This window comes from Melospiza georgiana, chromosome 3 (assembly GCF_028018845.1).
Source record: "Melospiza georgiana isolate bMelGeo1 chromosome 3, bMelGeo1.pri, whole genome shotgun sequence".
NCBI lineage: Eukaryota > Metazoa > Chordata > Aves > Passeriformes > Passerellidae > Melospiza > Melospiza georgiana.
Window position 1 is genome coordinate 20,395,069 of NC_080432.1, and position 11,449 is coordinate 20,406,517.

The following is an 11,449-nucleotide window of genomic DNA, read 5'->3' on the forward strand; positions in this document are numbered from 1 at the left end:
AAAACCCCTGTGAACAGGGTCACACTCCTGTCCTGCAGATGAGCATGGAATCTCTGAAATTCCCTGGAAAAGTTCCACCATTCCTGCCTTTGGCTCCTCAGACAAAAGGGACCTTTCCAGCCGAGCACATCAGACCAGACCTTCTTACTGCAGAGTTGTACTTTCAAGGCATTTCCTGGGGCTTTCCCCCAGGATTTCCTGGATTGATGTGGGAAGAGATGACAAGAGAGCCTGCAGTTCTTTGGAGGGGCAATTGGGCTGCAGCCCCTAACTAGTCATTTTGCAGCTCACCCTCTGTAAGGCATCTCTGTCCCACGTGGTAAAAAGGCTTATTTATTCCTCTCACATCTCATTACTAATGCTTTGGATGTATTCTAAGCAGCCCAAGCAACCAGCTTCTGTTCTTGGATGCCAGCCCAGCTCTCCTTGACATCACCAGCACACATAGACTATGTGAGGAGAGAATTCACTCAGTGTAGCATTTACACTGCGTGCTGGTTATTAAAGCAGCCACCCGCTCCTGTTTCATAAGCAAAGATATAAATTCCAGGCCATTACATAAAATGACTTTACAGAGCACTTACTTAGCTACAGGCACAACTTGCAGACACCTCTGCTCACCCTTTGGAGGAGGAGCATGGGCAGCACCTCTCCAGGAGACAGAAGCATTGCACATCCCACTCACTGCCTGGGCCGCAGGGGGAACTCGAGCTGGATTCTGTGGGCAGCAGGGGAGGCAGTGACTGTGCCCAGATCTGGGGAAAAGCACAGGAAGGACATGGAGCTGGTGGAGTGAGGCCAGAGGGAGCCACCAAGATGATCAGAGGGATGGAGCAGCTCTCCTTGAGGAAAGGCTGAGAGATTTGGGATTGTTCAGCCTGGAGAAGAAAAGGCTCAGGGGTGACCTTCCAGTACCTGAAGGAAGCCTCCAAGAAAGATTGGGGACGACTGTTCACTAGAGCATGGAGTGACAGGACAGGGAGGAATAGCTCCAAACTGACAGAAAGTAGGTTTAGATGAGATACTAGGAGGAAATTCTTCCCTGTTACAGTGGTAAGACACTGGCACTTGCTCAGAGAAGCTGTGGATGCCTCTGGATCTCTGGAAGAGTTCAAGGCCAGGTTGGATGGGGCTTTGAGCAGTCTGGGAAAGGGAAAGGTGTCCTTGCTCACCTTGGGGGGATTGGAACTGGATGATCTTTGCAGTCTCTTCCAACCCAAAGCATCCTGTGATTCTGCGGCGTATCAGGAAAGCCAGCTGGAGATCTTGCAGCTGATCCAACTAACATGTAAAGGTGAGATGGTGCCTTCTTGAGAGAAAGACTGTGCTATAGAGCAGAACAATTTCCAGGCTATTCTCAGGTGTTCTGTGCCTCATTCCTTCATCTGTAAAACAGGGCTAACACCTCCCTCACACACAAGTGATAGGGAGATGAAAGATGCTCAAAGATTAAGTATAGTCCATAAAAAACATGACAAGCCTGATTCAGTATAAGCTGGCAACCAGTGCAAGTTTCAAAGGCAATTCCATTCACAGATTGTAGTGCTGTTTCAGAACATTAATGTCTACTCTGCTACTGCAGTTTGCCTTGCAAACCCACAGCTGTCAAATAGAAGTCATTAGGAGAAGCAGGGAGAAGCCAGAGTTTTTGTAAGGATGATCAGGAGCAAATTAATTCATGTTGGCTATGAATTTTGCATCAGTAGGTTTCAGTGCCAATCCAGTGGTAGTAAACAGTTTATATTCTCCCTCTGGCTATTGTTGTGAGCTGTGTTCAGATGGATACTGACCTCCCTAAATTGCTTTATAGGCTGTTAACATCACTGAGATTTTCTTTGCAGCTGATACCCCAAGGCTGGAACCTTCAGGCTAAAAGCTGACACAGCAGCTCATGGGTAACCAGCTCATGGAGCTATGCTGAGGGTCTGATTTGTAATTAAAGAGCAAAAAATTGACTTCTGAAAAACAATAATGGGATGAAGGCGAAGTCTGCTAGGAACTTATTGGCCCTGCAGTGTCAGAAAACAGCTTTTACATTTTTTTGTGCAGGGATGCAGCCTGTCAGAGGTGTGTGCTTCCACCACCTAACCAGTCACAACCCACTGCCCACACACTTGTATCAGCAAGCAGAGCACAATATTCCAGGCTGGATTTAAAAGAAATGAATTCTAGCTAATTTACCTAATCCAGTCTCAGCATGGCTCTGGAGACAATTTGATGAGCACAGTCAAAGGAGCAGGAGTGTGTGTACATCCCTAAAACTGAGGATTGTCTGGCAAAACAAACCCACTTCTGGTGGCTTTCCCAGCAGCTATCCCTCACAGAAATCACCCTCACCTGATACCACCAAAAAGCACCAAAAAGCAAATTATGACAGCCCTTAGACTAGAAGTCAATTGTAAAGAATAAAAAAGAAAAAGCAAATAGAGGCCCCCCCCAACACTCACTGTATAGGGCTCCATATCCATTGCTAATAGCCAATAAAAAATTGCTTCCAGAAATTCTTTGTGCCACTTCCACTGCCCCTCACACTGCTGCAAAACTCTTTCTGCCAGGGCTTTAAACAAGGCACACAACTGACTCCAACTTAGATTTGACACTTTTCCTCAAGATTAAATGGGCTACTTGCAGAGACAGACAACTCAGTAACTTTAAAGCTCCCTGCCTTAGCTAACAAGAAACAAATTGCTTCCCCAGTGACTCCTCCCGAGGGATTAACCTGTGATATTTGCATTAATTCATCTTTAAATGTAAAGCAGAATAGATCCTGTTTCTTTAATAAATTTTCATCTTATTTAAATAGACTTGTTTTAAAAGCCAATAACATGTTTGCTTTGGGAATCTTTTGCATTTATATTTACTTTTGGCTGGCAGCTCATTATATGGGTAGATCTGTTGGAAGTAAAGCAGTTGAAGATTATAAAGGTTCTACAAAGGATTTACATGTGAGGCCCCTCTGACTGTGATTTTCAGCAATGTTACTTTTCCCCATTTAGTGACATTTAAGGATATTGGGAACCTTTTGGTGACAGAGCACACCAGCAATCCTTGGCTTCTGAGGAGAGGGGGCTTTGCTGCCCCTGTCCTGATTCCTGCTGCCTATGGAGCAGGTTGGATCAGCAGGTACCAAAGCACTGCTGAGGGTGGGATTTCATCCTCCCCTTTTTGCTGCAGGGGAAATGGGGATAGGGAAGAGTGAAGGGAGCAGCAGCAGAAGGATAATTTTTTCTTATTTGCTCACAAAAACCAGCACAGATTACACGGTGCTCACTCCTTCTGTCCTCTGTCTCCAGTTATGTCAAAGTGCTTTGAGACCATTATTGGGGTATTAATGTAAACAATAATTATCTGATTGCTTTGGAATGTGGTCTGGAGGTTGCTTACCAACAGGTGCCTCTTTGATTGGTTCCATGTGAATTGTTTTTAATTAATGACCAATCACCATCATCTGTGTCAGACTCTGAGGAGTCACGAGCTTTCATTATCATTCTTGTTTAGCCTTCTGATGTATCCTTTCTCTATAGCACAGTATAGTTGTAGTGTATAATTTCTTATAATATATCATCATAAAATAATAAATCAGCCTTCTGAGAACATGGAGTCAAATTCTCATCTCTCACCTCATCCTGGGGACCTCACAACACCACAGTCAGTGAAAGGACGTGAGGCACGGCTCAGTTGTGGATGCCTGTGCAAACCTGTGAGGCTGTGTAAGCTTAGATATCCATCAAAGTCAGGGAAAACCTTCCTGGGGCTTGGCTCCTCTTGAGCCCAAAGAGCTCCCAGGCACTCCCAGCGCTGCTGTCCTGAGCAAACAGAGCTGCTGGGATGTTTTCACTGCAGCAACATGCAGGGTCACACGGCATCAGCAGTGACACCCCACTGCCCGAGCAGCTGCAGCACCCCCAGCCTCTGCAATAAATTAGCTGTCACACAGAAATCACACTGATTCCACAGCTTGGAAATAGAATTTGTGCAAAGATTCTCTTAAGGCAGACAAGAGATTCTGTATTTTTTAATAAAGCTCACAAGTGAATATTATGAAGTGGTCGGAGACATCAATAATTTGGTCACTCGGTAAATACTTTTGAGTTCTTTTCTGGCTTTAAGATTTACTGTTTAGCCACTCCAATTCCTACCATGTGCAAATGTTTCCTACATTAACAGGAGAAGAGTGATTTGTGGGCAGTAAATGGGAAACAGGACATCAATTTAACAGGGCCATTTGGGGTTAGCAGAAAATGACAGAACAGCAGGAAGCACTTAAAAGCTTCCCTTCCAGCAATCACAGCCCTTCAATTTTGAGTCTTCTTCTCCAATCAAGTAGTATATTGATGAGAAACCAGTGCGGATAATGACCTTTGACAGACCTCATTCTGGCCTTCTGGTGTAAGTAATTTCTCTAACTATGGTGTCCTAACAGGAGCTAAATTCATCTCATTTACACAATCACTCAAGATGCATGAGAAATAGCAGAAACCAAAGGTAAGAGGTTTTCTTTTTCCCTTAACTTGGATAATTTTTTTTTCCTTTGAAGACTCCTGATCTCAGCCCGAGTTGCTGGTATTGCTTTTTCTGTGTGCTGCTTCCTCTCCTGTCTGTCCCAGCTCCTTGAAATTATGGATAGACCATCCTTACTAATTCATCAGTCCTCCTGTGACTCAATGCATGAGTTCCTTCCTGTGCTGCATATTTTTAAATCTCATTCTGTAAGGCTGCTCCTAGATCTAGCCACACTCACATTTCATTCCAAGCTTTATTTCAATTAATATCACTTCTTTGGCAGTGCTGGAAAGAAGCTCTCATTTTTCTTTCAAGCGCGGCCATGGAGTGAGGAATGCCAGATTTCCTAGACAGGAAATGGTGTTTGCTCCCAGTCCTGCTAATGTCAGGAGATGTATTTCATCACACAAAAATACACCTTTGACAACAAACCTGCCAGCACAGACCATGCTGCTGGAAAATCAGAACAACACAATAGCTTCCAGCTGATATTCCTGACCATTCCACAACCTGCTTTTTGAGCTCCAGTTTGCAGTTGTGAGCCTCTGCTTTTTGCCAGGACTGCAGAGCCTGTGATACCCATGAGCACCGTGACTGCTCTGCCTGTAAAATGGGATGAAAAATGACTGCCGTGAGCTGGTAGGAACCCCAACTTCTAAACATCTCATGCTGCACTTCACTGGTTTTTAAAGCTCCTAATACCCGCTGAGAAATGCCGTGAAATGCTGACCTGATCTGAACTCCCTCTGTCAGCTCACATTTGTCCCAACCCTGGGCAGGCATCGTGCCAGATCTGGGATCAGCCATCCCCCTGCATCTGGCAGAAGGGTGACACAGAAATCCCAGCAGAGGCCACCCTGTGTGCCCCAGCTAATTCCCCACAAAGGCAGAGGTGAGGCCATGGCTGACTGACACCAAGTCAGGACAAGCGTTGGGTAAGGGAGCACAGCACCCTGTGCTGCCATCCTGGAAACACAGCAGGTGCAGGGAAAGCTTCCTCTCCCAGGTGCCCTTTGCTGTCTTATTCTGAGCCCACAAAGATCCTGTGCAGAGGGATGAAGCAGAGTGCTCTCAATTACAGACAACACTTGGAAATTATTTTCCTAAGCAGGGTCAACCAACCTGCTCATCCCCAGGCACTGAGGAGGAAAAACATCTTATGTAGCATATATTGTAAAGGAACTACCGAATGAAGCATGGAGGACAAAGCCAAAATATGCATGGATTGTATTCTGAAGCAGCAAAACAAATTCTCCCTTTGCAGAGTCTAGGGAAGTCTTGAGCATAGTCAGCTTTTGAAAATAATTTAAATAGTTGTCATGACTCTATTCTGACCTTCTGTCTGTTAATTTGGCTCCCATGATGCCTGAATAGCTCTCCTGAAGCCAGTTTACTGTCTATTGTCTGTGCCTGATGAGAGCTGTTATTTCTGATTAGATACCTTCCCTCTGTATTCCAGATCTCTGCCCTTCATTTCTCTCCCTGAGCATATTTCTCCCTCAGCACTAGTGGTGTCTGCAGTGAGTACCACTCCTACCATGCCCTGGTGAGTAAAACAAAAGCAAGAATGTGTCACACCTGAGCCTAAGGCTGCAGCCAAGGGGCTGTAACCTCACATCTGGAAGTGCCTTTATGTTGTGCTACTCCCATGCTCTGGAAGTTCTGTTGGATTTAGTATTTCTAAGCTAAATACATTTCCATCATTCTTTTATTCATAAAAAGTCCCACTACAAAACCAAGCCAGACATGCCAGGCTGTAGCTCTCTGGGAATTTATTTTATAGCATTACAAGTTCCTACAAAGAGGGGAATTAAAGAAAGAGATGGTTCCATGCATATTTGTGACCGTGTTCACAGGGGTCTTAGGATGAGGGAAGAGATGAGGATCTGACTCCATGTTTCAGAAGGCTTGATTTATTATTTTATGATATATATTACATTAAAACTACACTAAGAGAAGAAAAGGTTTCATCTCAGAAGGCCAGCTAAGAATAGAATAGAATTAATAACAAAGGTTTGTGGCTCAGCTCTCTGTCTGAGCCAGCTGACTGTGATTGGCCATTAATTACAAACATCCAACATTGGCCAATCACAGATGCACCTGCTGCATTCCACAGCAGCAGATAATCAATGTTTACATTTTGTTCCTGAGGATTCTCAGCTTCTCAGGAGGAAAAAATCCTAAGGAAAGGATTTTCATGAAAAGATGTCTGCAACAGATCTTTTTAAGGGAGATGCGAGCCTTGTCTCCCAACACCTCCCCTGAGCACACTGGGACTATTGATTCTGGAAAGGCAGAGGCATAAATCAGCCTTTGCAGAATCACAACTCTTACACCTTACCAAAAAAGTGAATTTATCTCATTTTCCCTTCTAAGCACAACCAGCAATTGGCTGGAGAAAACTGAAATACATCTGTACCGAGGAAAGAATTATCCTGCTTCTCCTGCCATGCCAGACCAGCATTCAGCACATCCAGCACAGCTTGCAAGCAGTGTCACCCAAACACTGGGGTGTCTCACCCTCCCTCAGCCAGTCTTTTTCCACCAGGTGCCCCCAGTCTCATCAAAAAGGGAATCTCTGGGCTTTGAACACATGGAAGCCTCTGGCACAGAGCAGGAATAGCGCCTTAGGGGAGAAAAGAGCTGGAGAATCTCCCAGAACAAGAAAACAAAATAGGATTCTCAGCTGTGAAAAATCACAATCGTGTGCCATTCAGCATCCCAGCCATAATCTTCCATCACCAAGGGTGTTGTGATACAGGATCAGATTTTTAGCTCACAAAATCACCTTGCTCACCACTTGCCTGTATCCAGGAGCCTCCACCCCTGCCTTCAGTCCCCAGGGCACTTGATGCTTCCAATTCCTGCCAGCTGCTGAAGTGTTTGACACCATGCTGAGCACGTAGCTGCTGCCACCACAAGGCAACACAAAGTGTTTGGCCCTCAGGGAGTGGAAACCATTCCTCTCTACACAACTGTCTCTGTTCACAACACAGGTGTCTGCTGGGGAAGGCAGAAAGCCTCCCTTGGAATGGAGAATGTAAACCCCCTCGCCGTGAATGATTATGATTTTGAAATTCAGGGGCTCTCAGGCAAAGATGTGGGAATAGGAATAACAGTTCTTTACTGGTATGTGTAACAAGGCAAACAAAACAATGAGAACTATGGCATTAACAACAAACAGAGCCAGGGTAACAGTCCTTGAGGCATCTCTGCCCCCTCCACCCCCATAGGAGTGCCCTGAAAACCAAAGGAGTTCCCCCCTCCCTGCCATCAGTGCTTCTTAGCAACTCAATGGGAAAAAATTCCACAAGTAACAAGGAAAGAACAGAGAAAGAAAACCAACCTCCAACAGCAACCACAGCAGTCCCACTGAGATTCCTCTCCGGGCAAGCCCCTGGTTGTTGTCAGGTTAAAATGAGCCACAGCTGTTTGTGAAATGCTGGTGCTCCCCAAGCAGCACAAAACATCCCTGGGAAGCTTTAAAATGAGATCTAGGAAATTGCACTTGCTACTCTCTGTTGGAGTGTAAACCCTGTTGGACCAGGGTGGAGGATCCCTGAAGGCTAACTGTGTTATCTTTGTCTATAGAAAACAATTAGAACGCTGATTTTAAAATGCTACAATTAAAGGCTTAATATAAATGCATTTCTGATGCTATCAACAAGTGCACAGGCTTCAAGAAGCTCTTTCAAAATACCAATTCCTTCAAGCAAAAAAACTGGTTTTGTTTTCTCTTCATGGTGAGGGGACTATGGGCAATTTACACACACTTTCTAATCTTAAAAGTACTTTGTCTGGGCTGTGAGTCTTATGTGCTAGAATCCTATACACAGACTGTAAAAATATACATAAAGCCTTGTACAAATTTACTGTTCTGTCTATAGATTCATGGCTGAAGATAAAGCATTCTAGCAGAAAAGCTTGGGGGCAGGGCACAGAAAATCTGATGAGCAGGAGTTCTGTAAAATTTAATAGAAACATTTCTACCTTTATTTCAGATAATCAGATTACAGTGGGATTTCAAAATTAATTTCCCTTTCTTTGGCAGTTTTATGCTGTGTTTTGGGAATAATCATACAAAATGAACACTACAAATGAAAATTCTGGGTTTATTGAGGTCACTAGGGCAACTCCTACTGATTTCAATTGGGCCAGGGCCTCATTTTATGAGGAAGTCTTGGGGAGAAAATAAATTCAGTCTTCTAGAAACGGAGCAACATGGCAAAAAGCCTTCCCTTAATTTTATGTTGAACATGGTCACACTGCCATCTGAGAAAACAGCTCCTTTCATTGCCTTCAGGAAATCAGCAGGCAGTCCTGCTGCCACTGATTCCCTGCAAGCATGGAAGGACAGGCTGGCTTTCAAATCTGCTGCTTTTTACCTGAATGCTGCTGATGGGCTTATCTGCCCATCGTGTCTCACCCTGGGCCAGGATCTCCCCTTCCCCCAAGTGCTGGGCTTGGGAGGTCCCAAAGACTCTCTGAGCTCCCTCAAGCTTGCCCTGGGCTGTAGGAGAGCCCCTCTTGCTAGGGTAGGAAATACAAGGCTCCTCCACCTGAGAACTGAGTACTCAGAGCCTGTTTTAGACAGGATCTTGTCTTCATGAGAAGCAGCAGCCACGTCCTCCTCAGCAGTTTCCAGCTATGTGGGAGCAGGGAGCCTTCTCCAGGAAGCAGGGTGTGACCTGCAAGACAAACAAGTGAGTGCAGCTCTTGGGGTCCAATTGCTCCCCAGTCAGAAACAGAATCACAGAATGGTGAGGTTGGAAGGGACCTCTGAGATCATCGAGTCCAACCTGTGCCCTAACACCTCAACTAGACTATAGCACCAAGTGCCATGTCCAGTCTTTTTTTAAACACATAATTTAGCACTCTTTCCTTCCGCATTAAACTTCTGTTTTTGCTGGCACACATAGACACGATTCTCTGCGTCACCAAAAAGGGTCCAATACTGACACTGCTCTCCCTAAAATCAATTTCCAAAGTGTGCTATCACTCCCATCATATTTCAGGCAGGAGAAACTCCCTTTGGATGAGATGGGCCATGCTTCATTCATCTTGTCCACTTGGTTCTGACCATTTTTTCTGAGCATTTAAGAATCATTTTTATGTTTACCAAAGCATCTGAGGCTGCCAGCAGCACCAATCTCCTCTGCTACACCAAGCCAGTGTGGTCCTTGCTGCCCCACATCACACTGAAATCTGCCACACATTTAAGAGCTGTTGTCATTAGTACAGTGCAAGGCACAGGGCAGTTCCTGCTGGAAGCCAGCTCCAAATGGGAAGTGCTGGGCACCTAAGAGAACTTGGATCCAGAATGGAACAGTGTGGTGCCAAGTACTGAAGTAAGAGTTCTAGAAAGGCAACTTACCCAAAGTGGCAAATTGAATGCCTGTAACAATGCTTCAGTCAGAATTTTGGATGAACTCTGAAGGTATTGATTTTTTTCTGGGGTAAACTTCCTCAAATTTCCCTATCTCTCTATCAGACTGTATTTTTTATCATTAGCCAGTAATATATGGAAGGTCTTGGAGATGGACACCATGGAAGTGAGCCTTTAAAATAAGTGACCTTTAAAGTCAGTGAAGTCTCAAATCTTAAAATGAAGTCTCAAATCTCCTGGAAGAAAATTGTTAATACTCAGAATTCTGAATAATATTATATAATTAACTTTTCAGCAGAGAACAGCCTCTTGGCACTAACACTGTCCTTTCTGATACATCAGACACTGAAAAGCATGGCCTTTCCTGTGCCAACTGTCTTTTAGAATAAACAAAAGACCCTCCCCCTTCATCTCCACATGCTTAACAATATTAATAGAACATGAAAATATTAATGCCAGTAGACAAGGTCTTTCATAAAGTACATAAATGAATTCATTCACTCTAGCTCATTAGCTTAATCATCAACCTTTTTACAATGCAACTGATTAACATTTTCATTGTTCTTCTTTGATTTCCCTTAGACTTTTGCTTCTATGGGGATCAAAAGATCTCTGAATGCATAAGCTCAACAAATATCCCTGCACAACTGAACAACAATAGAACTGTTAAAAGAGATAACTAAGTAAGGACTTTCACAGCTCATGCTTCAAAGATGCTGCAGGAGACAACCATTTAAGAATCATTTTTATTTTTATGTTTAACGTGATTATACACATTCATGAGTCCAACAAGATCTGCACTGTGACATTAAAGATACAGTACAATAACATTCAACATGAGGTACTTTATATATTTATATATATCTGTCCTTTATAAATAATGCTGTAAGCCTGCTAAGGTCGAACACTGCTTCAGCACAAATGGGTGCTGGGACCTGAAGTGAGCTGAATTTATCACAACAAAAAAAACAAAACCCAAAACAGTTTAGTGCCAGAAGTGTGTAGAAATCAAAGTTTTTACTTAAATACTATTTTAGATATGCAGAAAATATATTACATTATACTCTCTTATCACAGATTCCTCTCACCAGCAAATCAAAGATACAAGTGGCAGAGACAGCCAGAACAGTTTAGACAGAATCTGTGAGGTGATCTCTGTTGACATCACGTTTACATTCCAGGCTGACATGGCTGATGCTTGCAAGATGTCAATCAATGTACACAGGCTTGGGTGGTTCTGCTAAACCAACCAAATCCACATTCAGACACCCACTGAAGTGCCCTGATGTCCCTGGGTGAGTGGCACTGGGCACTTTCTTACATCCCAGTACTTGTTAGCATCACAAAGTGCTCAGAAGCAAGTTGTGCTCTGAGCATCAAAAGGTGTTTGGGGTGCCTTTGTCTGATCACCCACACTTGGAACCTTTCCCCACACCCACTCCCAAAACCCAGATGGACTCAGAGGAATTAAGCCAGAATTTCATCCTACTTCGTCAAAAAGACTTCATGAAAGAATCAAATAAGAACAATAATCAAATAACAACTCATTTTCTACACATT